The sequence below is a fragment of the Schistocerca nitens genome, unplaced genomic scaffold (genome assembly GCF_023898315.1).
Source record: "Schistocerca nitens isolate TAMUIC-IGC-003100 unplaced genomic scaffold, iqSchNite1.1 HiC_scaffold_363, whole genome shotgun sequence".
NCBI lineage: Eukaryota > Metazoa > Arthropoda > Insecta > Orthoptera > Acrididae > Schistocerca > Schistocerca nitens.
In genome coordinates, this window is record NW_026045897.1 from 181,860 (window position 1) to 206,949 (window position 25,090).

Here is a 25,090-nt window from a genome sequence, read left to right on the forward strand (position 1 = left end):
GTCGGCTGTACAACTGGGGCGAGTGCCAGGATGTCTCTCTAGACCTGCCGTGTGGTGGCGCTCGGTCTGCAATTACTGACAGTGGCGAAACGCGGGTCCGACGTATACTAATGGACCGCGGCCGATTTAAAGGCTACCACCTAGCAAGTGTGGTGTCTGGCGGTGACACCACAGTGCTATGGAAAAGGCTGTCTCATTGTAGCTATACCACAAAAGTTACTACTAAAACATGTTTTACTTTCCAGAAGAATTCAGAAAAACTGTGCAGATATAAAACAGATACAGCGCAAAAACAATAATATAAATTGTGTCACTCGTTAGTGGCGTCGTGATATAATCGTGTAGCTGTCAAATAAACTAACCACTGTGTCATCTGGTATCTCTCAGAAAGTACTTTAAATCCAGAATTTATTTTCAAGTAAACCAAAATGTTCCATTAAAATCTCATTAGCAGTACCGGTATATGTTCTAAGTCGTTATGTAATCGTGCAACTAACAAGCAAGAGTGTACACACACAATAACACTGTGTCGTCTGTTCACTATAACAATGCATTCGTAATTACTGTCTAAATATGTTCCCTAGGTTCTAGACTGGATAGTTAACTTCAAAACATTGTTGCATGTTAACAGTTTTTAAGTGTGACAAAGTGTACTAGTAGCGTGAAGTGAAAAATTTTATAGCAAAGACTAAGTTAAAAAGCAGATTATCTCTCAATAAACGGTTTTACATGTGTAATGTGGTGCAATCCTTTACTCTTCCTAGTACTCAGAGTTTCAACTTGAACGCAATTATCATGCGGTATACGTCGGTAAAGAATACTAGAATTTTTTTTCAAGGTTAGCTTATGTTATTTTTCTGAAGTCCAGACTGCGCACGTCGCTGCCCGCGGTGCAAATCATTGTGTGTTACTTTTGTTGGCGCGCGTCGTTATTGGGATTATGAGACCTAACTTCCACAAATTCACTTTGCCGAGAGGGCCCTGCCCTGTTGAAGGAGGCTGATGACCACAGATGTTAAGTCCCATAGTGCTCAGAGCCAGCCCTGTTGAATCCCGCCAGTTATGATTAAATTCTGGTCTGTTGTTAAGATTATATCGTCTGTCGTCAAGTCGGTATTTTCTGCAATTTTTTCTTGTCGGTCACGTGGTGGAGAATTTCTCCATGAGTCGTAACTGTGTGCTGAACTGTTGCGTCTGAGGTTATTTTGTCTCCCTTGATAATAATTGTTTTGGTTCCCATATTGCCTGTTTCTATGGTTATCTCTGTCATATTCATTATTACGGAAATGCGATCTTCCTCTGTAACTATTTTTACTCTGCCAACGGTTGTCATACGGGTGGTGTCTGTTTTGGTCACGATTTACGTTGTAAGAATAGCCTTGTCGTGTCCAGTTATTATTTCTTTCATCGTGGAATTGTGACAGATGTGACCTGTAATTCTTGTGTTCCTGTTTTCACGCCCCGCGAATGTCAGTGTCAATTTCCAGTTCTTGTAACAGTCCCTGAAAAGCTTCAATGTCATATTTGCAACGTCCTGCCAAAATAATTTGCCGTAAATGTTGAGGCAATTTGATTAAGCAAATGCGGATGAGTTCTGAGGGGCTGTATGGGTTTGGCAGGTACTGATTCTTGTGCAACATGTCTTCAGATTGTTCGAAATGTTTCATCATTACCATGGACCTTCCCGTTGGTAGGGAGGCTTGCGTGCCTCAACGATACAGATAGCCGTACCGTAGGTGCAACCACAATGGAGGGGTATCTGTTGGGAGGCCAGACAAACATGTGGTTCCTGAAGAGGGGCAGCAGCCTTTTCAGTAGTTTCAGGGGCAACAGTCTGGATGATTGACTGATCTGGCCTTGCAACACTAACCAAAATGGCCTTGCTGCTCTGGTACTGTGAACAGCTGAAAGCAAGGGGAAACTACAGCCGTAATTTTTCCCGAGGGCATGCAGCTTTCCTGTATGATTAAATTATGATGGCGTACTCTTGGGTAAAATATTCCGAAGGTGAAATAGTCCCCCATTCGGATCTCGGGCAGGGACTACACAAGAGGACGTTGTTATCAGGAGAAAGAAAACTGGCGTTCTACGGATCGGAGCGTGAAATGTCAGATCCCTTAATCGAACAGGTAGGTTAGAAAATTTAAAAACAGGAATGGATAGGTTAAAGTTAGATATAGTGGGAATTAGTGAAGTTCGGTGGCAGGAAGAGCAAGACTTTCGGTCAGGTGAATTAAGGTTTATAAATACAAAATCAAATAGGGCTAATGCAGGAGTAGGTTTAATAATGAATAAAAAAATAGGAGTACGGGTAAGCTACTACAAACGCCATTGTGAACGCATTATTGTGGCCAAGATAGACATGAAGCCTACGCCTACTACAGTAGTATAAGTTTATATGCCAACTAGCTCTGCAGATGACGAAGAAATTGATTAAATGTATGATGAGATAAAAGAAATTATTCAGGTAGTGAAGGCAGACGAAAGTTTAATAGTCATGGGTGAATGGAATTCAACAGCAGGAAAATGGAGAGAAGGAAACGTAGTAGGTGAATATGCATTGGGGCTAATAAATGAAAGAGGAAGCCGCCTGATAGAATTTTGCGCAAAGCATAACTTAATCATAGCTAACACTTGGTTTAAGAAACATGAAAGAAGGTTGTATACATGGAATAACCCTGCAGATACTAAAAGGTATCAGATAGATTATATAATGGTAAAACAGAGATTTAGGAACCAGGTTTTAAATTGTAAGGCATTTCTGGGGGCAGATGTGGACTCTGACCACAATCTATTGGTTATGAACTGTAGATTAAAACTGAAGAAACTGCAAAAAGTTGGGAATTTAAGGAGATGGGACCTGGATAAACTGAAAGAACCAGAGGTTGAACAGAGTTTCAGAGAGAGCATAATGGAACAATTGACAGGAATGGGGGAAAGAAATACAGTAGAAGAGGAATGGGTAGCTCTGAGGGATGAAGTAGTGAAGGCAGCAGATGATCAAGTAGGTAAAAAGACGAGGGCTAGTAGAGATTCTTGGGTAACAGAAGAAATATTGAATTTAATTGATGTAAGGAGAAAATATGAAAACACAGTAAATGAAGCAGGGAAAAAGGAATACAAACGTCTCAAAAATGAGACTGACAGGAAGTGCAAAATGGCTAAGCAGGGATGGCTAGAGGACAAATGTAAGGATGTAGAGGCTTATCTCATTAGGGGTAAGATAGATACCGCCTACAGGAAAATTAAAGAGATCTTTGGAGAAAGGAGAAGCACTTGCATGAATATCAAGAGCTTTGATGGAAACCCAGGTCTAAGCAAAGAAGGGAAAGCAGAAAGGTGGAAGGAGTATATAGTAGGATCTATACAAGAGCGATGTACTTGAGGACAATATTATGGAAATGGAGGAGGATGTAGATGAAGATGAAATGGGAGATATGATACTGCGTGAAGAGTTTGACAGAGTCGAAATAAGGCCCCCGGAGTAGACAACATTCCATTAGAACTACTGACAGCCTTCGGAGAGCCAGTCCTGACAAAACTCTATCATCTGCTGAGCAAGATGTATGAGACAGGCGACATACCCTCAGACTTCAAGAAGAATATAATAATTCCAATCTCAAAGAAAGCAGGTGTTGACAGATGTGAAAATTACCGAACTATCAGTTTAATAAGTCACACTTGCAAAATACTAACGCGAATTCGTTACAGACGAATGGAAAAACTGACAGAAGCCGACCTTGGGGAAGATCAGTTTGGATTCCGTAGAAATGTTGGAACACGTGAGGCAATATTGACCCTACGACTTATCTTAGAAGAAAGATTAAGGAAAGGCAAACCTACGTTTCTAGCATTTCTAGACTTAGAGAAAGCTTTTGACAATGTTGGCTGGAATACTCTCTTTCAAATTCTGAAGGTGGCAGGGGTAAAATACAGGGAGCGAAAGGCTATTTACAATTTGTACAGAAACCAGATGGCAGTTATAAGAGTCGAGGGGCATGAAAGGGAAGCAGTGGTTGGGATGGGGGTGAGACAGGGTTTTAGCATATGCCCGATGCTATTCAATCCGTATATTGAGCAAGCAGTAAATGAAACAAAAGAAAAGTTCGGAGTAGGTATTAAAATAAATGGAGAAGAAATAAAAACTTTGAGGTTCGCCAATGACATTGTAATTCTCTCAGAGACAGCAAAGGACATGGAAGAGTAGTTGAATGGAATGGACAGTGTCTTGAAAGGAGGGTATAAGATGAACATCAACAAAAGCAAAACGAGGATAATGGAATGTAGTCGAATTAAGTCGGGTGATGCCGAGGAAATTAGATTAGGAAACGAGACACTTAAAGTAGTAAAGGAGTTTTGCTATTTGGGGAGCAAAATAACTGATGGTGGTCGAAGTAAAGAGGATATAAAATGTAGACTGGCAATGGCAAGAAAACCGTTTCTGAAGAAGAAAAATTTGTTAACATCGAGTATAGATTTAAATGTCAGGAAGTCGTTTCTGAAAGTATTTGTATGGAGTGTAGCCATGTAAGGAAGCGAAACATGGACGATAAATAGTTTAGACAAGAAGAGAATAGAAGCTTTCGAAATGTGGTGCTACAGAAGAATGCTGAAGATCAGATGGGTAGATCACATAACTAATGAGGAGGTGTAGAATAGGATTGGGGAGAAGTTTGTGGCACAACTTGACTAGAAGAAGGGATCGGTTGGTAGGACATGTTCTGAGGGATCAAGGTATCACCAATTTAGTATTGGAGGGCAGCGTGGAGGGTAAAAATCGTAGAGGTAGACCAAGAGATGTATACACTAAGCAGATTCAGAAAGATGTAGGCTGCAGTAGGTACTGGGAGATGAAGAAGATTGCACAGGATAGAGTAGCATGGAGAGCAGCATCAAACCAGTCTCAGGACTGAAGACCACAACAACAACAACAACAACAACAATGAACAGATTATAGTCAAAGTCATCGTGTCGGCGAGTCACATATTGGTCATTGTTACGTCTTGTCGGCGGTTCTTAAAAATCAGTGGACCTTGCCAATTTCTTTCATAATTTTCGAAATTCGCTGTGTTATTATTTTGTGGCTTTTCCGTATTTCTAAGTCCCTCTTCCTGTGTTGGAGCGCGAGTCTCCTCTGAGATATGTAATTCTTGTATACTTGTGCCAACTGATCTTGTACTTCCCGGATTTCTCTTTTTTGTTGCATGTTAATTTGATTCTGATTTTGTTTGAATTTCCTAATTTGTTTGTACTCTTCTGTGTCATTAAAGACTACCGGTCTTTTGTCATTCAGATTATCATCTACCTTCGTAGATAAATTATTTAGCTGATCCGAGAGCTCGACTACTTTCTCTGATAATGAACTAATTTTATCCATGTCTTTCTGAACCAATTTTCAGAGTATCTAATGTGTCCTTTAAGTTTTCTTGAGTTTTTGCAAGTTGCGTAACCGAATCGGTAGATGCAACTGATTCAATTTTAGCCCCCAAGGTCTCGTGATTTTCATGAACAATAGTTTGCAGTTCTTTTATGGCTGCTTTATGATTCTGCAATGCATTTTCATGACGCGAAAAAATAGGTTGAAAATGATCACAAATTCGTGTTTTTACGTCATTACAGACTTTTTGACATTTCGATTCGATTTTAACTAACTCTGCAGTGAAACCTTCACGTGTTTGTTCAAGCGTTTGTTCCACTGAGTCTAACTTTTGAAGTGCTGTGTTTGTGTCTGATTTTGTTCCATTGTTGTGTCTAACTTTTGAAGATTTTGTTCCATTGTGTCTAAGTTTTGAAGCTTTAGTCCCATTTGTTACATTAATTGTAATAACAATGCACTGGTGTCTGAAACATGTTCCTGAGTGCTATTCGGCAGTGCATTTGAAAAGCAAATATTCGCATTTTGGAAAGTAGAAAATGTGTCTTGACTTGATTGAGAAACGAGTAATGACGCAAAACCTGAATCTACGGTATTTGCAAAATTGTGTCCTGTCGTTTCGGATCCCTGTTGCGAGCTGTTCCCGACCGACCGATCGACAATACTACCCTCTTCACTAGCTGTTTCACTGTCTACGCGATTATTTATTGCCTGATCCATTCCCATATGCACAATTACCAAATTACTATGTTGAACATTAGTTAATTCATTACACGGTGGTGCTAACACACTGCTTTCATCTTCACTGTCATTTCTCAGTTTACTTTGGAGCCTAGTATTACGTTTTTCACACGCCATTATTGTCACAATATTTCACACGATAACACAGAAAAGCACGATTTGAAGAGCAAAATAAGAAAACACATTAACATGGCATTGAAAATAATATCTAATTAATTAAAGCACAGCTGCAAAATACATGGTGCAAATCTACGTGAATGCCACATCTGTTTTACTGTACAACAATGAAAAACTACAACTACAAAGAAGATTCTCTCTACAATTACGCGCTAGCAATAAACAATAGCTACACTAATTACACAAACTACAAGAAAATATCAGAAGATTCCAGTGAGGTATCCTCGGCTAAGGGTCGACATATGAAACGTCCCCTTAGAAAAATTAATGAATTACTCTGCTGGTAAACCCCTTACGTTATTTGATTTTCAAACAGCTGAGCAAAACTGAATGTGCACAGACATTTCTCTCTTTACTTATTCAGATCATCAATAAACTGACACACCATGTTTTTAGCGCAACGCAATGTGACTTTCAATAATCTCTACCTAAGAATGGCTCTGACAAAAAATAACCTATACCTTTCATGAATCACTTACTTCACAAAAATCTTCGTTACTCGAACTACTGCAATTCAGCGAGCGCCAATGCTGCAGCTAAATAAAAGATTCTAACTACTGATAGGCATAGTTAGCAAATGAAAGATTTTTTATAGAGAACAAACAATGTATTTACCTTAATTTACAATATATATATATATATATATATATATATATATATATATATATATATATATATATATATATATATCAGTTCATGACATCCAGTCTTACAAATTTACTCTCTCTAATGGACACACATCCAGATCATCCGCTCTTAAAACTCGGCCATCTCAGCCCCCTCATCCACCACTGCTGGTGGCTCACCTCCAACTGCGCAACGCTACGCGCTGTTCATATTCAACTGCCCAACACTACAATAGCGAATATTCCAACAACGCCAACCAGCCACAGACTGCACACAGTACAGCCAGTGATTTTCATTCTGAGCACTATGTGACGTTACCAACATCCAAATCTATACGTCCTACTTACAAGGGATTCTGTGGCAGAACATGAGCTCCAATCTCTGAAGTCAGCACTAATAAGGGCGCCAATACAGTCACACTCCACTTTATCGCAGGACTTAGCTGTATGGCCGCTGACAGTGCCTATGATGTATTGGGTGTTGTGATCTTGGAATACAACGAAGGAAATGGGAGTGTGGTACATAAAACGATTGCTTTTGGTAGCTGAGTTTTAAAAAAGTGCATGATGAACTACTCAGTCACGGAGATGGAGGTTCTGGCTGTGGTCTGGGGGTTCCTGAGGTTTAGGTTTTTTGTTTTGCTTGGTAGAAAGATGAGGATTTTCACAGATCACGAAGCACTGGAATTCCTATTACAGCAAAACTGACGCTTAAGAGACTGGCGAGGTGGATACCTTACATTTTGAATTTCACTTTACATGCACAAATAAAAGTTAACACCATCACAGGGAGAAATGATTTCGGCTTATTTTACATGCGTTAAGTCGAGTTGGAAAATTATGTGATCACCATTATGAAAGACATCGGTAGAGAGCAGGTCAGGGATCCGGCAATTCTTGCGAATGTAAGTGGAAAAACTGAAGCGATGCAGCCACTTGGCCGTTTTACCTGTTGCACAAAGGAATGTTATTCCACTGCAGCAATGTGGGAGATTCGTCCTGGCATCTGTGTATATACCTCTGCACCAATGTAGAACATTCGAATTGGAACATATGTATACCTGAAGATTTATTCAACTATATCTTATCTACAGTCGTTTCAGAGCCAGAAGTGCCTCTTAAAACTGGGGGCACTTTGTTATTTGAAATATATGGAGAGAAGAGTTCAGAGAGCATTGTCTATTTGTAAATCATGCCAGAAGGCAAAGCATACAATGGCAACAATGCAAGCACCGTTGTACCCTATTGTGCACAATAACCTAAAACAGTTAGCGATGACTGACTTAATGGGAGTTGTCCTGTGTGCTTGCAGATGATTTTGCTCCATAATGGTAGCTGAGGAGATAACAAAACGTCTGTGGTGTGAGTAGATTTGATAATTGCAATTTCACTCCTTATTTTAATCCATAAGACAATACTCTACATGTCATAAGTATTGGAACAACCTACATTTGGCGCCAAATTACCGTTATCCAACATGGCGGCAATGACGTCATCCAAGATGGCGGCCTTGACATCATTCAAGATAGATTTTGGCGGGCAGTTTGAATTTTGGCTGGAATGTGCCACGCCCCTCTCGCCCAGAAAAATGGTGCGAAGTTCAAATTCCAACATGATAATGCGATGCACAACGTTTATCTCTACTAAGCAAAGAAAATGGTGGGTGAAAAGGACTTGTCTTTATTACTTAACCAATTTCAAGCATCTGTATTCTCCATTGGGTATGGACTCCAACCTGCTTAGTTTATATTGGTGCCACCAGAGCGCGCTCTCCTGACATCAGGTGATGAAGCAAGTACCCATATTCAAGAGACCACACCAAGTGTACAATTTTGGTAAACGTGTTTGGAATACAGTGATAAATAGATTATTATATTTTGACTAAAGTTCAGTCTTGATCACACCATTTATGTTTCAATGATATAGGTAACCGGTTTCGGTTATTTTTACTTAACCATCATCGGACCCATGGCTCCCTTAGGATGGTAGGCGGAGCTCTCCTCAGCTGCTACGATCAGTTAACATCGTAGCAGCTGAGGAGAGCTCCGCCTACCATCCTAAGGGAGCCATGGGTCTGATGATGGTTATGTAAAAATAACCGAAACCGGTTACCTATATCATTGAAACATAAATGGTGTGATCAAGACTGAACTTTAGTCAAAATACACACCCAGTGTGTTCACCGCGAGCTCCAGAGCAAAACTGGCTTAGTTCATATCAGTGCCACCAGAGGGCGCTCTCCTGATGTCAGATCATGATGCATGTACCAGTATTCAAGATGATGGCATCCACTGTGTTCACTGTGAGCTCCACAGCCCAACTGGCTTAGTTCATATCGTAGCCACCAGAGGGCACTACCGTGATGTCAGGTGATGACACAAGATCGTCTGCTGAGACGCAACGCATCAGCAGCCCACAAGCGAGTGGCCACTGACATCACAGCCTCGGACCTGCACCCTATGCCGGACATAGTCTTCTGTAAATATGCTAAACAACTTATCTGAACATAAGTGACACCAAGATCGCTCAACATTCGCGAAAATTGATTCCAAGTCCTAGGTTCTATGAAGTCGATCACGTGACTAATGCAGTAGCCAATAGGAGTGCAGCATTCTAGGGATAGGGGGTGCTAGGTCATGAATGAACACCGCACTGATAGCGGGAAAATGTGGAATTTCTCATTTAACCATTGAATATTGAAACTGTAAATTGACTTATTGAATATGATGAAAATTGAATGGAATTTAGAACTTTGGTAATTGATAGGTTAGATGAGCGATATTGATGTCACTTGTGTTCAGATAAATTCGTTAGAATATTTACAGACTATGTCTGGCGCGAATGTAAAGGTGTGAGCTTGAAGCTGTGAGGTCAGCAGCCGCTCGCTAGTGGGCCACTGACGCGGGTCGTGTCCGGTTATAAAGCGCGCGCAAGAGAGAGAGCAGACGATCTTGTGTCATCACCTGTAGTCACGGTAGTGCCCTCTGGCGGTCAGTTGGGTTGTGGAGCTCGCGGTGAATACAGTGGGTGGCATCATCTTGAATACTGGTACTTGCTTCATCAAGACCGGCCGGGGTGGCCGAGCGGTTCTAGGCGCTACAGTCTGGAACTGCGTGACCGCTACGGTCGCAGGTTCGAATGCTGCCTCGGGTATGGATGTGTGTGATGTCCTTAGGTTAGCTAGGTTTAAGTACTAAGTTCTAGGGGACTGATGGCCTCAGAAGTTAAGTCCCATAGTGCTCAGAGCCATTTGAACCATTTTGCTTCATCACCTGACGTCAGGCGAGCACCCTCTGGTGGCACCAATATGAACTAAGCCAGTTGGAGTCCAGACCCAGTGGAGAACACATCTGCTTGAAATTGGTTAAATAATAAAGACCTTTTTTCCCGCCATTTTCTTTGCTTAGTAGAGATAAGCATGGTGTGATGCATTACCATGTTGGAATTTGAACTTCGCGCCATTTTTCTGGGCAAGGGTGGCGTGGCACTTTTCTGCCAAAATTCAAACTACCAAAGCCCACCATCTTGAATGATGTCACGACCGCCATCTTGGATGACGTTATCGCCGCCGTCATGGATAACGGTATTTTGGTGCCGAACGCAGCTTGTTCCAATACTGACAGTCACCTTTAAGCAACACCACTATAAAACTACTCACAACAGAGATCTGAGTATAACCAATTAATATTTTGGCCCTAATGATGGTCCTTAAGTAGATGTAATGTAACAGATTCTCCAGTAGTTCAACTATATCCCACATGTATTACTTTAAAAAGGGTTGTAGGCCCTGATTTCTAATGAAATTAAGGTTGTTGGGTGGTATTATACAGATTTATTAGCAGAGAGACACAAGAGTGAAATACGATGCGCCAAAATAATAACACATAATTAGAAAGAGTATGAAAACTTCTGCTTGACAAAGTTAGGAATGGGTGTCCTGCCAGCCGATGTGGCCGAGCAGTTCTAGGCGCTTCAGCCCGGAACCGCGCGACCGCTACGGTCGCAGGTTCGAATCCTGCCTCAGGCATGGATGTGTGTGATGTCCTTATAGTCCGATTTAAAGTAGTTGTCACTTGACAGGCAACGGGCTGCAGGTGTCCTGCCACCAATAAACCAATGGCAGCCGGCGCTGTGGGCTGCCACTGCGTTGCCACTTCGCTCTGCTGACAAGAGCAGACTAAGGCATTGTGCCTGCCAGCCAGTCCTCAGCGAGCCGTTGTAGATGTGGGGGTGAGAGATTTGAGTGACTTGTAGCTTCGCGTGTTAACGATGTCTGATGAAAGCAGTCGCAAGAGAGGCAGGCCGAGGCTGCACACTTCTCGGAAACCTCCAAAAAGTGGCGGAAATGGCGTCGTTATACGCAGTCAGGCGTGTGATCCTTAAGGGAGTATTTTTAGAGAGAGAGGGATGCAGGAGGGCCTCTCGTTCCTTTGGATAAGGTGGTGGGGCGAAATGCAGCTGCTCTGCAAGTTAGCGAACGATCAGTAATAAGAATCTGCAAGGAGAAATTCACGAAAGAAGGCTGAATTAATCATCTAAATTGGAGACACCTGAGAAAAAGAGTCTACTAGAAGAAGAGGGTCACAAAACTTGACTCCTTTCAGGAAGATGCCATCCGTCGTCAAATATACCCATTTTATTCGAGGAAACTACATGCTACTCTCACAACGGCTGACCTGTTTCAGGGTAGTAAATCGTCTTTGTTACGAGTCGTGAAAATGTTAGGATTCCGCTATAAATCCATCTCTGGCAGAAAGTTACTAATGGAACGCCTGGCGATGCCGCTTGATGAAACGTTGGTGAATGCAGGACACAGTTTAAAAATGGCTGGACAGACGGTACCATCAGCGGTAGTATGGCAGCTCCGATCGGCAGAGGAAAAAGGATAATTGTAGCACGTGCCGGAAATTCAAAAGGTTTCATTCCAAATTGTCTGCTGCTATTCAGTTCAAATAAGACCTCCGACTACCACGAAGAGATGAACCAAAATACTTTTGCGAAATGGTTTGAAGACTGTGTGCTCCAGAACAAGAAACTCTATCATTGTTATGGATAACGCTCCTTATCACTCAGTAATACAAAATAAAGCACCCACAAAGGCAACCAGGATAAACGACAATGTTAGCTGGTTACGGAAACATAAGGTACAGTTCGACAGTAATTTGACAAGGGCAGAATTATTAGAACATGTATCGCAACACAAGCCAAAGAACCCGACTTACATTGTGGATGAAGCAGCAAAAAAATACGGGCATAAAGTGCTCAGATTGCCTCCTTACCATTGCCATTTCAAAGTAATAGAGTTGATTTGGGCTCAGGTTAAATGGCATATTGCTGCAGAAAATATGAAATTCACATTAACCGAAGTGGAACGCCTTTTGAAAGAGGCAGTTGAAATTGTGACATCGGAAGACTGGCAGAAGGTAGTGCATCACGTGAAAGGAGTGATACAGGACGCATGGAACAATGAAGGTACCTTACAACAAAGTGTCGCAGACTTGATTATATCTGTCAATATGAGCAGCGACACGGATGGTTCCACTAGCTCTGACTCTGAATTAAGCGGTGTTTTCGCATTGTCTAATTAGTGTATAGTGTACTTACTGCCATTAAATATTGTGTTTGTGAATTTATTTCAATTAATTCTTATTCTTGTTGTGAGACTAAGAAATACTGTTTGGCCAGCTCTCGTCATCTCCTTACGGCAAGTTAGACTGAATTTTAATTCTATTTCATTTTGTGTATACACCAAGATGTTATTCAGTGTGTGTAATAGTTTTCGAGATTTGCAATCTAAAGAAGAAAACTTTTCCGGACGCGAAAATTTCTCACCCTTCAATTGTTAATGTAACAACAGCCCTAATTAAAATTAAGAAAAGATATTTGATATGCTTATAGATGCCACTGAGACAGATACTGTACGTAAATTTCAAAATATTTACATAATATTTATAGGAGATAGAGATTTTAAACGTCATACTTGTTTCGAGTTCAGTACTGATAGAGTTGCTTAAAAACGCTGTTTTCAGAAATTTATATACAGGAAACGTAATGCACTACAAAAATTTTTAAGGATTCTTTGCCGAGTGCATTATTTTGGTAATGAATGGAAAAAAAATATTTTGCTCTGACTCCAGTAGTTTTTCAGTAATGACGTGATAAGTTAGAAGCTGTTTGCGAAATCGAGAATTTAAATGGTTTCAAACAAATTAACATAACTCTTGTCCTAATTTAAATCAAGAATAGATATTTGACAGATTGAGAGACACTGTAGAGATATACATCATATGTGGGTTTGAAATTTTTTACTTACTTTTTATAGAAAATACAGGCTTTAAAACTATTTTCTATCGCCGGGGGTAGCGATGTGCTGAGGCGGCTGCCTCCAGCCAGTGCTTGACGTGACAACGCCGCAACTTCGCAGCGCAAACGTCAACTACTTTAAATCAGACTATATGTTAGTTAGGTTTAAGTAGAACTAAGTTCTAGGGGAATGATGACCTCATGTTAAGTTCCATAGTGCTCAGAGCCATTTGAACCATTGTTTTTGGTGGAGTCCTACACTACAGTTCCCACCTGTAATTTGGATAATGCAATATGACTACAATTCACTGGACTGACAGAGATTCTGAACAGCAAACTTCACGCTAATGTGCCATGTGTATGTCGAGCTACAACTGCTGCTGTCTGCAGGGGCATACACCACATACGGTGAGCATTCACCTCTACTGTTCCAATCGAGCCAGAGCAGTGCAGTGCTTACCGGGATCTGGAATGTGGTGAGCAGCGGCCCATGACTCTTACCTGACCAGTGTACCACAGTCACTGGTGCATACTGCTGGACTCAGACCTGCGTTTCCACACCTGATATGAAATTGTGAAGCTTCACGAAGTGAGACTCTTGGTCTGACATTTTGCTCAGATTTGTCTTGTGGCGACAAACACGAATTGCCTTGCACCTAACCCTGAGTGTATGGTGGTTCTTGTGGCTATTATTCGACACTTATAATTCCCTCATCGGTAGTCTAATCACAACTCTCATCCTCTTCTCAGGACATTCAGATAACGAATCTCGCCCTCTCCCTAGAACAATTGGAATGGGAATTTCCAGTTGCACTTGTGCCTTTCGAAGCCCTATACTCCATGTGGAGCTGCTTCAAAAAGCACAACCTACCAATGGCAGGCTGTGAACGGTCGTTTTCACCAATAGCTTAATGTCTCCCTTAGACAGATGGACAGATTCTTTTCGACCAATCCAATCTTTATCACACCATCGAACATGCACCCTCTGGTACACTCCTCGACATCGCAATCAATGTGAGGACACCAGTGTGGGAACCATTGCATCCCTCAAAACAATGGTGGCATTTTTGGAACTCCTGCGCTGCAGATGTCAAGATGTGCCCAGCCATTACAGAGACTGAAGCATGGGTTTTCTTTCATAGGTTGAAACGGCGTTTTCTGGAAGAGTCATGGAAAAACGCGTTGTTGGGCCTTTCTCTACCAAGGAACAATTACTAGTGCCCTTTGCCGACGGTGTTCTCTGAAGGTGTATAAATTATGGCGCCAGACTCTGCACCGAACTGCCTTGTGTCCTGTTAAGTGGACGTCCCCATGGGACACCGTTCTAAAACCCTGCTGCTAGCACCCGTTCTCCACCGTTCCACCCACAGGGGGGGAAGCGGTGACGGAGACTCCTCGCCTGACGCCCAGCATACCTTAGCACAGGCTCCCTCACCTTCTGAATCGCCTACCATTAAGTCGCCGTTTTGTTATATAAGCAAGTGGCAGCTGCTGCGTCCGTCGGCTGGCTTTGCAGGTCACCAGGAAATTCAGTTTCCAACATCAGTACAATTACTTCACGTCGAAATAAAGCATGCAAAACTACATTATTAACAAACACTGAAACAAATCACTGCCAATCCATCATATTGTTCATCGCACTGGTCGCTGTGTCTCCTTAGCATGACAGGAGTGCCCTAATCAGCGTATGGATCATAATTGATCTGTTATGTGAAGGAGAGGCGAGCCCAAAAGGCTAGCCACCTATCACGACCCTCTGCTCGCATGAAAGCTGTGCGTGGGGAAAGCTGCATGTAAAAATATCTTAGTGCAGGTCAGAAAAGCACAGATTTGGAAACTGAAATCCCCATTTTGCAAACAGATATGAGGAAATGTTAAAAAATAGTGACACAAGAAGAAGAGGAAACCAACTTTGTCACTCTCCACACACACAATAAACAGATATATATCGATACTCAACACAGAAACATACCCATTGATACTGGAAGAGATTTATGGGTGTCATTACTTCAATAGACGCTGGATACAAAGCTTAAGGACAAGTTGGATGTTGCCAACATAGTCATATCGGAGAGGATGGCCCCTGCAATCATTGGCAACACAAACAATTGGCAAATCATTTAGAAATTGTTTGCAGTTCGTTAGAGGGAAAGAAACTAATTCAATTTACTGAGAACAGAATGTAAAACAACTTTAGTAGAAATTAAAAAGTATGCTAATGCAATCGTGTTCTTCATTATATCTATGGTCTCCCTCTCTCATTAGTAAGGATATGAACTAGTGATGCTCCAGGCATTTTACAGTTCCTTTCACACTGGCACTCATACTTGGAACAAATACAATAAACATGTAAACAATGAAGTGTAGTTATGTAAATAGCAGATAATGGAAAATTCGGGATGGAATATTGACAGTATTATGAACAGGATAGATTGCTACTCACCATATCGTGGATATGTTGAGTAACAGACAGGCACAACAAAAAGACTGTTGAACACATAAGCTTCAGTCAGAAGGCCTTCTCCTGAAAGAGACAACATACACACACTGAAACTTCCTGGCAGATTAAAACTGTGTGCCGGACCGAGAGTCGAACTCGGGACCTCTGCCTTTCGCGGGCAAGTGCTCTACCGACTGTGCTACCCAAGCACGACTCACGCCCCATCCTCACAGCTTTACTTCTGCCAGTACCTCGTCTCCTACCTTCCAAACTTTACAGAAGCTCTCCTGCGAACCTTGCAGAACTAGCACTCCTGAAAGAAAGGATACTGTGGAGACATGGCTTAGCCACAGCCTGGGGGACGTTCACTCATTCACGCTGTCGCAGCTCACACAAACATGACCACTGTCTCTGGCTACCTGGCTGCGTCTGCATGAATTTGTATGTGTATGTTGTCTGTTTCAGAAGACGTTCTGGTCAAAAACGTACTTGTTTGTGCCTGCTTGTGACTCAGCGGTACTGCTATATGGTGAGAAGCAATCTCTTCTCTTCATAAAATTGCCTTTAAACGAAAGATAAGAAGCACAGTTGTGTACTTACAACATATATATCTTCTTGTAAGTGGGGCAAACAAACTTAATTTAATTTAATGAGCACATAAATCAATGCATATAAACTAAAATATTTGTGAAAAGCGTAACTGTCATTATTGTAAGAAGTCTGGAAATTTGATCAATGGGAAACCCACTGTGGAATATTATGCCACATCGTACAGGGTATGATAAGTAGATTACTTATGGTCATGGCATCAGTACTGTAATAAGTGTTGAAACATCTAATATCACTAAAAATTAACATTTGTAACAGTAACTTATAACGAAGATGACCAAAAGTTACTGAAAATTGTTCATTGACCAACAGCATAAAGAAATGAGTGTCCAAAAATATTGTGGTGAATGAAGTGTATATGTGCTATTCTTGCAATGAAAGATGTTAGAAATATGACACTAGCATGACTGTAGAATAAATATACAACATGGCACAAAAAAGAAAAAAAGACATTGGCAATCACAAAAACAAGATGTCTTTTGTAATGGGGTCCATACTCTGTAAGGGGAAGAAAAAGCTAATGGTCAAGTGACTATGACACTGTGAGTCAAACGTTATCAGTACATGATCTCATGGACTATACTTTCTCACTTCAGGACACATTCTTGTCAAACTGAGTGTACGAAGTTGAGCTGCAGATGCAGGATGGGTGAATCGTTCAAGGCATGGGAGCATGTTGAGGACTGCCATGCAGTAGCACGTGAGGGACAGCTGTAGGTGATGCCGGGCATCCCTCCTTTTTGGCAGTGGCAGCAAGGACTGGATCAGAGAAGTAGATTGTTTCTACCAGTTCTAGACAATTAAGACAACCTTAAACTAAATTCAGTATTTTATAAGTAAAACAAATGATTTTTTAAAAATTCTGTGTATTTAATTAACTAAACTGATTTTGTAATGTTAACTAAACACGTGATTTTTACAATAACACAACTAATTACAATAACCAACTGATTTCTAACTTCATTATTTCATTTACAATGAGTTTGTAACACAATAACATGTATTAGTTAACAAAAGTAAGTTGTTTTTAAAAATTTTACATTGTGGATGTAAGTAAATAAATAAAAATATATTATTTAACAAAAGTAAATTACTAAAATTTTACAATGTGATTGTAAGATAATAAAATATATTAGTTAAAACAAAAGTACATCATTTTAAAAAATCACTTTGTGTACATAAGTAAATAAATAAAAATGTATTAGTTAACAAAGGCAAATTATTTTAAACATTTTACATTGTGAACGTAAGATCAAAGTAAATAAAAATTAAATGGACAACAAAAAATGAACAACAATAAGAAAATAAATAAAATGAATTAGTTAACAAAGGTAAATTATATTAAAAAATTTAGATTGTTAATGTAAGTAAATTAATTAAAATGTATTAGTTAACAAAAGTCAATTATTTTATTCATTTTACATTGTGAACATAAGTAAATAATTAACATACTTTAATTAACAATGGTAAAATATAAAAATTTACAATGTGATTGTAAGATAATAGAATGTATTAGTTAAAATAAAAGTACATTATTTTAAAAATTTTACATTGTGAACATAAGTAAATAAATAAAAGGTAAATTATATTTAAGAAAACAGTTTTTATTTTTTCTGTCTTTCTTAAAATGTTTCTCTAATGCATATAAGCATGAAGTCAACACTTTTATAATTTTTTAAAGTTTTTCATTCATTTATATAGAAGCAAATGTTAATATTACAAATTTTCAGTAAGTAATCTATGTTGTGTATCATATGTAACATTCTTTTTATCATAAATAATTACATAAGGAAGTATATCATTTGGAATTTTATCATTAGAAGTTTCACAGAGTTTCATAGTTGTTTTTTGTGTAGTTACAACATTCTTTCTACATGTCACATTGATTACATAAATTGGATAATTAGTTATAAAACTAAGTGGATTAATATCTATATCTGATTTTAGTAAAATAATTCTTTTAAAATCTAGAAATTCATCATATGCTTTTAGAACATTAGTTGGTGGATTAATATTCCACATTTCCTGAGGAAAAACTTCATTTCTACCATTTTTTAAATATATATTCTGTAGGTTAACATTATCAAATAATGATGACTCAACTAATTGATTATTTTTACGATTTGTCTGAAATACAACAAAAACAAAATATGGCACATCAAATTCAGTAGAGTTATAGTAATTTGTTATATCTATTTCTTTTTTACTAGATAAACCAGCAACTTCTTCTGTTTGATGTTCATAAAAAGAAATAGGAAATTTAGAATTTTTTAAAGTATTTTCATGTTGTTCTAGTTCGTAATTTGGTTCATATTTAACTACTGGTACACGCATTTCCATAGATTCTATGACTATTTGACCTTGTTTTGGAAGTGTATTTTTTATTTCAACACCAGCATCATTTTTATCAAACCAAAGTAGAATTGCATCTCCAGAAGTTGAACTAAGTGTAAAAATTATATTTAAGTCTCCTTCAAACAAAATTTCTTCGTAATCTTTAAAACATCCGCCAAGTATTGACAATGGATAAAGTACTTCATTTCTTTTACTGTTTATTTTTCCTGTATTAAGAATATGTTCTTCCAAATTTATTTTGTCAGTAACATATGAAGTTAGATGTAGTAAAACTCTTGATGAAATAAAAGGATGTTCAGTTCTAGATAATATATTATTTCCTTTTTTTATTGTTACAAAGTCAAACAGTTTTGTTACATAATTATCAATTAGTTTTTTGTTTGATTTTCCATCATAAATTGGATAATCTGTACCATCATTTCCAATAATACTAAAATTCATTTACAATTGTGCATGATTTCGCTGAAGTTAACCATCACCAATGTTTTTTTCAATTTATGTATCTTTGTTAGGAACATTTGAATTGTTTTTAGTTTTTTCATTAACAGTGAATGAACAAAACTGATAACTTCCAATTTTATTCACGATTGTTTTACAATTACTTATTTATTAAGGAAAAAATTTATTAAGATATTTCTAAAGTAACTGTTACAGTAGTGCTATTAAAGTCAATTAAATTATCATTTTCATCAGTTATAGTAACTTCTAAATCTTGAATTGTATTAAAAATAGGAACATTTACAGGATAATTTGGTTCACAAATTAACGGTCCACCAAATTCTGCATTATGTTTAAGTGAAGGAATAATATTAGTTTCTTTATGAAAATCATCATTATGTTTTACATACATTCCATCAGCAAGATTGAAATTTGTATTGATTAATTCAAAAGGCAATATTTTTGGAACCTTTTTAGCTACAGTTTTTTCATTAGCTTGAACAAGTTGATTACTAAAACACAGTAAACTTCCAATATTATCTGCTATATCGATATACAATTTTACATCACTTTCAATAGTTATTCTGGTTAAAATGTCAACTGGTTTAATGTGTATATTGGGTTTTTGAAATGTATAAATTTTTTAAACTATATTGACCTATAGGAATTTCTATTGTTTCTCCATCACAATAAAGTTTATTGTTTTTTGTTGTAATATTTGGTGTTAGGAATGTTGAATAAAAACCAACTAATGAAACATTAGTATATCTATCACATATTGGAAGAGTTAATCATTTTGTAGGTACAGATGGTTTATTACTAAGTAGAAACAATCTACTCATTTACTACCAAAAATATTTTAATAAATGAAAAAATTATTAATAAGCGAAAAAATTATTAATAAATGAACAGAACAGATTGGGAACCTAAAGTAAGAATTCCAGAAAATAAGTTAAAAAACAAACATGGTAAACTTCTGCCAAATTCTATAAGATGTGCTGTAATTGAGCCAAGTGGTTGCAGTAAAATAACATTAATGATTGATAATTATATTTTAGCTATAACATTGGAGTAAAGTTAAACATTTGTATGTTTCTTCAAAAAGTGTAGAACAACCAAAGTAGAAAAATTTTATAAAACAATGTAAAAAATTGAAGATAAAATTAATAAACAAATTGTTAGTTTTACTGAAAATAATGAAGAAATTATTCCATTAGATGAATATAAAGGTAATTCAGTTGTATGACTTCATTCTAGAAAATCAAGATAAAATTATTTTACTAGAGGTAGACAGAAACATATAGAATGTTTTTACTTGGCTCAAACTTTTGAAAAGTAAGGGACAATGTAAATTTTTTATATATTTTTAGAAAGGATGATGCAAATTTACATCATATGTACCACGAGTCTGTTGGTGGAGATTTAAAGTTTGATAATTTTTAACAAATGTGTGTTAAATGTTGGAATGATTCATTTGGTTTTTTAACAATAGCTATGTCTAGAAAACCAAATGAAGGTAAGTTAAGAAATAACATACAACATTTCATAAAAACGTAAACATTAAACAAAAAATTAAACATTAAGAGTTAAAAATTAACCTTAACCTTAACATTAACTTAAACATTAACTTTAACATTAAACATTAAACATAAATATAATAAATGTTTTTTTACTAATAAATGTTTGCAAGGTATGATGAAGAAGTTGTTAAACAAGCTGAACAAAATAGAAAGAAAGCTGAAGAAATAAAAGAACAATTTAAGCTTTATAAAAAGCAACCAAGAACAGAATATGAGAAATATAAAAAGGAAGATCAACTTATTGAAAAAGTAAAACAAGATATTGAAGGTTTAGGTGATAATGTTTTAAAAGCAATTGAAGAAAATAAGGAAGTTGGAAAACAAATGATTCCATATAGTCATCATATAGAAGATTTTGGAGATATAACACCAATTAAACCATTAAAAGATTGGTCTGATGAAATTCCTGGAAAATATGATTATACAGAAGTGAAACCGAAATTCAAGATATATTAAATAAATACCAAGACGAAAATGAAAGTAATAAGATAAATAAAAGTAATAAGTTAAATGAAACTGTCACACTGCATATGTGAGCATAGAACTGTGCATTTTCTAAGCTGCCTGCCATAAAGTGGCTGTTTTCGCTATTTATTCCAGCGACAACTGCTGACCCAACAGCTGGCCATGAGGGAAACACATATTGTATGTGAGGGCAATTCCTTCACCTCAAGCCGGCCACTGTGGCTGAGTGGTTCTAGGAGCTTCAGATTCGAATCCTGCCTCAGGCATGGATGTGTGTGATGTCCTTAGGTTAATTAGGTCTAGGGGACTGATGACCTCTGATGTTAAGTCCCATAGTGCTTAGAGCCATTTAAACCATTTGAACATTCACCTCAAATTGCACTATAGCAAAACTATGTTATAACCAACACTGAGTATAATCACCTGTCAGTTCTTCATACTGTTCATTGCATTCATCACTGTCTTTCCTTAATGCAACATGAGTGCCCTAATCTGCATATCGATCATAAGTGTCAGTTAGGTGAAAGAGAAGATCGCCCAAAGGATTAACAATCTGTCAAGCTAATGCCTAACTTTGTCACTCTTATGCCACTGAAGGAGGCCATGGCTTTGACTGTGTGATGAATTTTATGCAAGGCCTTTTTGCCACAAGTAGCACACGTGGGTGACGTGCCTTCAGATAATGGTCCTCATTTTAGGTCAGAGAGGTGGAAGACTACATTGAACAGGCCCAGGATAGAACCTAGATACATGTCCTGATGTCATCTGGCCACAAACGTAAAAGAATAATAAAAGAACGGGGCAATTTCTGGCGAATATACTGTGCCAAGCAGAACACTGCAGGGGCATATTTTCCAGAGAGATTGCCAGAACAGCATACATGAGGTTCCCCACGGTATCATATTGCTGGTTGGCTCAGTTACACCACTGTGGAATTGTTAGCCGAGAGATCTAATAAGAGAAGTTGTTGACTTTTCGCCAAGGGCAAGCGAGCAACATAAAAAGATAGGGGAGCAAGCACTCCACAAAATATAGGTTGTAGCCAGGAAATGAAAGGAACAGTCAGACAAGATGGCACAAGTATACATCTTCCATGTTGCTCAGACAATTCTAGTGAAGTCCTTTCAGTTCTCAAGTTAAGTATAAAGAACATTGTCACAAGCTTTTCTCGAGTCTCAACGTACATACGCATGTACCTGGGATCGTGCAGACAAGTGCAGTGAAACTGGAATCCGTCAAAACTAAGAAATCGATTGGAGTGCATCACACATGTCACATTAAACCATATATGAAGGGCTTATTTCAATAGTGGTACAAGTCCATTTTTGCTCATATTGAGATACAGAGTCCTAAAGTTAAAAAAGCGTTGAAAAATCTACAGTTGAGATACCAGAAATATTGAAGCATATGGTTTCTTACTAGAGATGAACCTTTCTTTCTGTTTGTTTGGTGCATTAATTTCAGAAGCATTATAGACAGGCAGGTGGAGGTAATGGACTTGTACCACTATTGAGATAAGCCCTTCATATGTAAAGATGTGAAAAATGTATCAGACAGGCAAAATACACTCAAACATGAAGGAGAATATGACAATTCCAGTTCGGTAGCAGGTGCTGGCAAGTGGGAATTATACCAAACTACAGTTTAATAAGTCATAGCTGTAAAATGCTAACACGAATTCTCTACTGAAGAATCGCAAAACTGGTAGAAGCCAACCTCAGAAAAGATTTCAGACAAATGTGAGAACATGCAAAGCAGTACTGACCCTATGACTTACCTTGGAAATTAGGAAAGGTAAACCTACCTCAGTAAATTTATAGAAAGCTTTTGACAATGTCGATTGGAATATTCTTTTCGAAATTCTAAAGGTAACGGGGGTAAAATAGAGGGAGAGAAAGGCTATTTACAACTTGTACAACCAGATGGCAGTTACAAGTTTCGAGGGGCAATAAGGGAAGCAGTGGTTGAGAAAGAAGTGACATGGGGTTGTGGTCTGTATCCGATGTTATTCAGTCTGTACATTCAGGAAGCAGTAAAGAAAACCAAAGAAAAATTTGGAGTAGGAACTAAAGTTCAGGGTGAAGAAATAAAAACTCTGAAGTTTACTGATGACATTGTAATTCTGTCACGGACAGCAAAGGAATTGGAACAGCTCTTGAACAGAATGGACTTGAAAGGCTGTTAAAAAACAAACATCAACAAGGGCCAAAAAAGAGTAATGGTATGTAGACAAATTAAATCATTTGATGCTGAGGGGATTAGATTAGGCAAAGAGACACTAAAAGTAGTAAGTGAGTTTTGTTATTTGGGTGGTAAAATACCTGATAACCTAAGTAGAGAAGATTTGGGGTATAGATTAGCAATGGCGTGAAAAGCGTTTCTGAATAAGATAAATTTGTTAACATCAAATTTAAGTGTTAGGAAGTCTTTTCTCAAGGTATTTGTCTGGAGTGTAGCCATGTACAGAGGGCCAAGTGGAGAGCTGTTATCAACCTGAGATGCATCAAAAACTTCAGCAAAGCACTATTAGAGTTCAGTTGTTTACTCACAACGTTTGTAAGTCGTCGTTCTTCTGCAGCTAATTCACCTGTGTGTTGGATCCTAGCTGACGTCCGACGAGCCAGCTCGGCTATTGCACGCCCAGGAAGTGATGTCAGTGGTCCTGGCGGCGCGGTGGTTGCCGGCATGCAGGGAGGTGGCTGTCCAGCGCAGAGTGGTTCCCATGCCCTCTGCAGAGTCAACTCGGCCCCACCCTGAATTCTGCGATGGCCCTCGACGGCCCATCCATGATGTACCTGGTGTCGGTAGTCGGTGGTCGGTTGATCTCCTCTCTGCTCCCTGTAGGTTTCAGCGCTTGAAGGCGCCTGTGTGTGGAGCAGGCTCACACACTGAAGTCTGGTATTGCGATGTACTGTTGTCAGGAGGCAGCCAGTTTCTCCATCAGTAGATGGTAGGCAGCGAGCAGCATGAAGTTCATCCGGTGAAGGCCATCGTCTAGAGTACATCTTTGGCTAGTTCATAGACTGTACTGGAGCGTCTAGAACATAGATTCACTATAGTATCGTAACATGGAATCGAGTGCTATTACTATGAATACCATCAGTCCCAGTGATCAACTCCTAACAAGAGCTGGAGAGCTGAAGAGACTATGAATCCTTATTCTGGTACATTGAACTAACAGGCTGTTTACTACTGTGTCGATCCCTCGGTATGTGCTCCTATGAAATAGATACAGTTTCATTCTTTACTCGGTAGACAGTGTCGTCGATACGAGCCACTTGCGACGTAGTGGGTCTCTTCTTGTTTCCACCTCCGTCTCTGGCATGACTTTAACCTGCCTGAGGTAATGTGAGTGAGTTTTAATATTTTTTTTCTAATTGCCTATCCCTTAATATTGTTTGAAGTAACACATGTGTGGAAGTGAAACATGGACGATAAACAGTTTAGACAAGGAGGGAACAGAAGCTTATGAAATGTGGTGCTACAGAAGAATGCTAAAGTTGAGATGGCTAGATCACGTAAGAAATGAGGAAGTGCTGAATAGACACTTGGAAGAAAATAAAAAAGGAATCAGTTTATAGGACAAATTGTGAGACATCAAGGGATTACCAATATAGCGTTGGAGAAAAATGTGGGGATAAAGATCGTAGAGGAAGGCCAGGAGATGAATAAAATAAACAGGAAGGATGTAAGTTGCAGTAGTTATTCGGACATGAAGAAGCTTTCACAGGACAGAGCAGCATGTAGAGGTACAGCAAACCGGTCTTCGGACTGAGGGCCACAACAACAACATTGAGTACAGTTCAAATGGTTCAAATGGCTCTGAGCACTATGGGACTCAACTGCTGTGGTCATTAGTCCCCTAGAACTTAGAACTACTTAAACCTAACTATCCTAAGGACATCACACACATCCATGCCCGAGGCAGGATTCGAACCTGCGACCGTAGCAGTCGCCCGGTTATGGACTGCGCGCCTAGAAC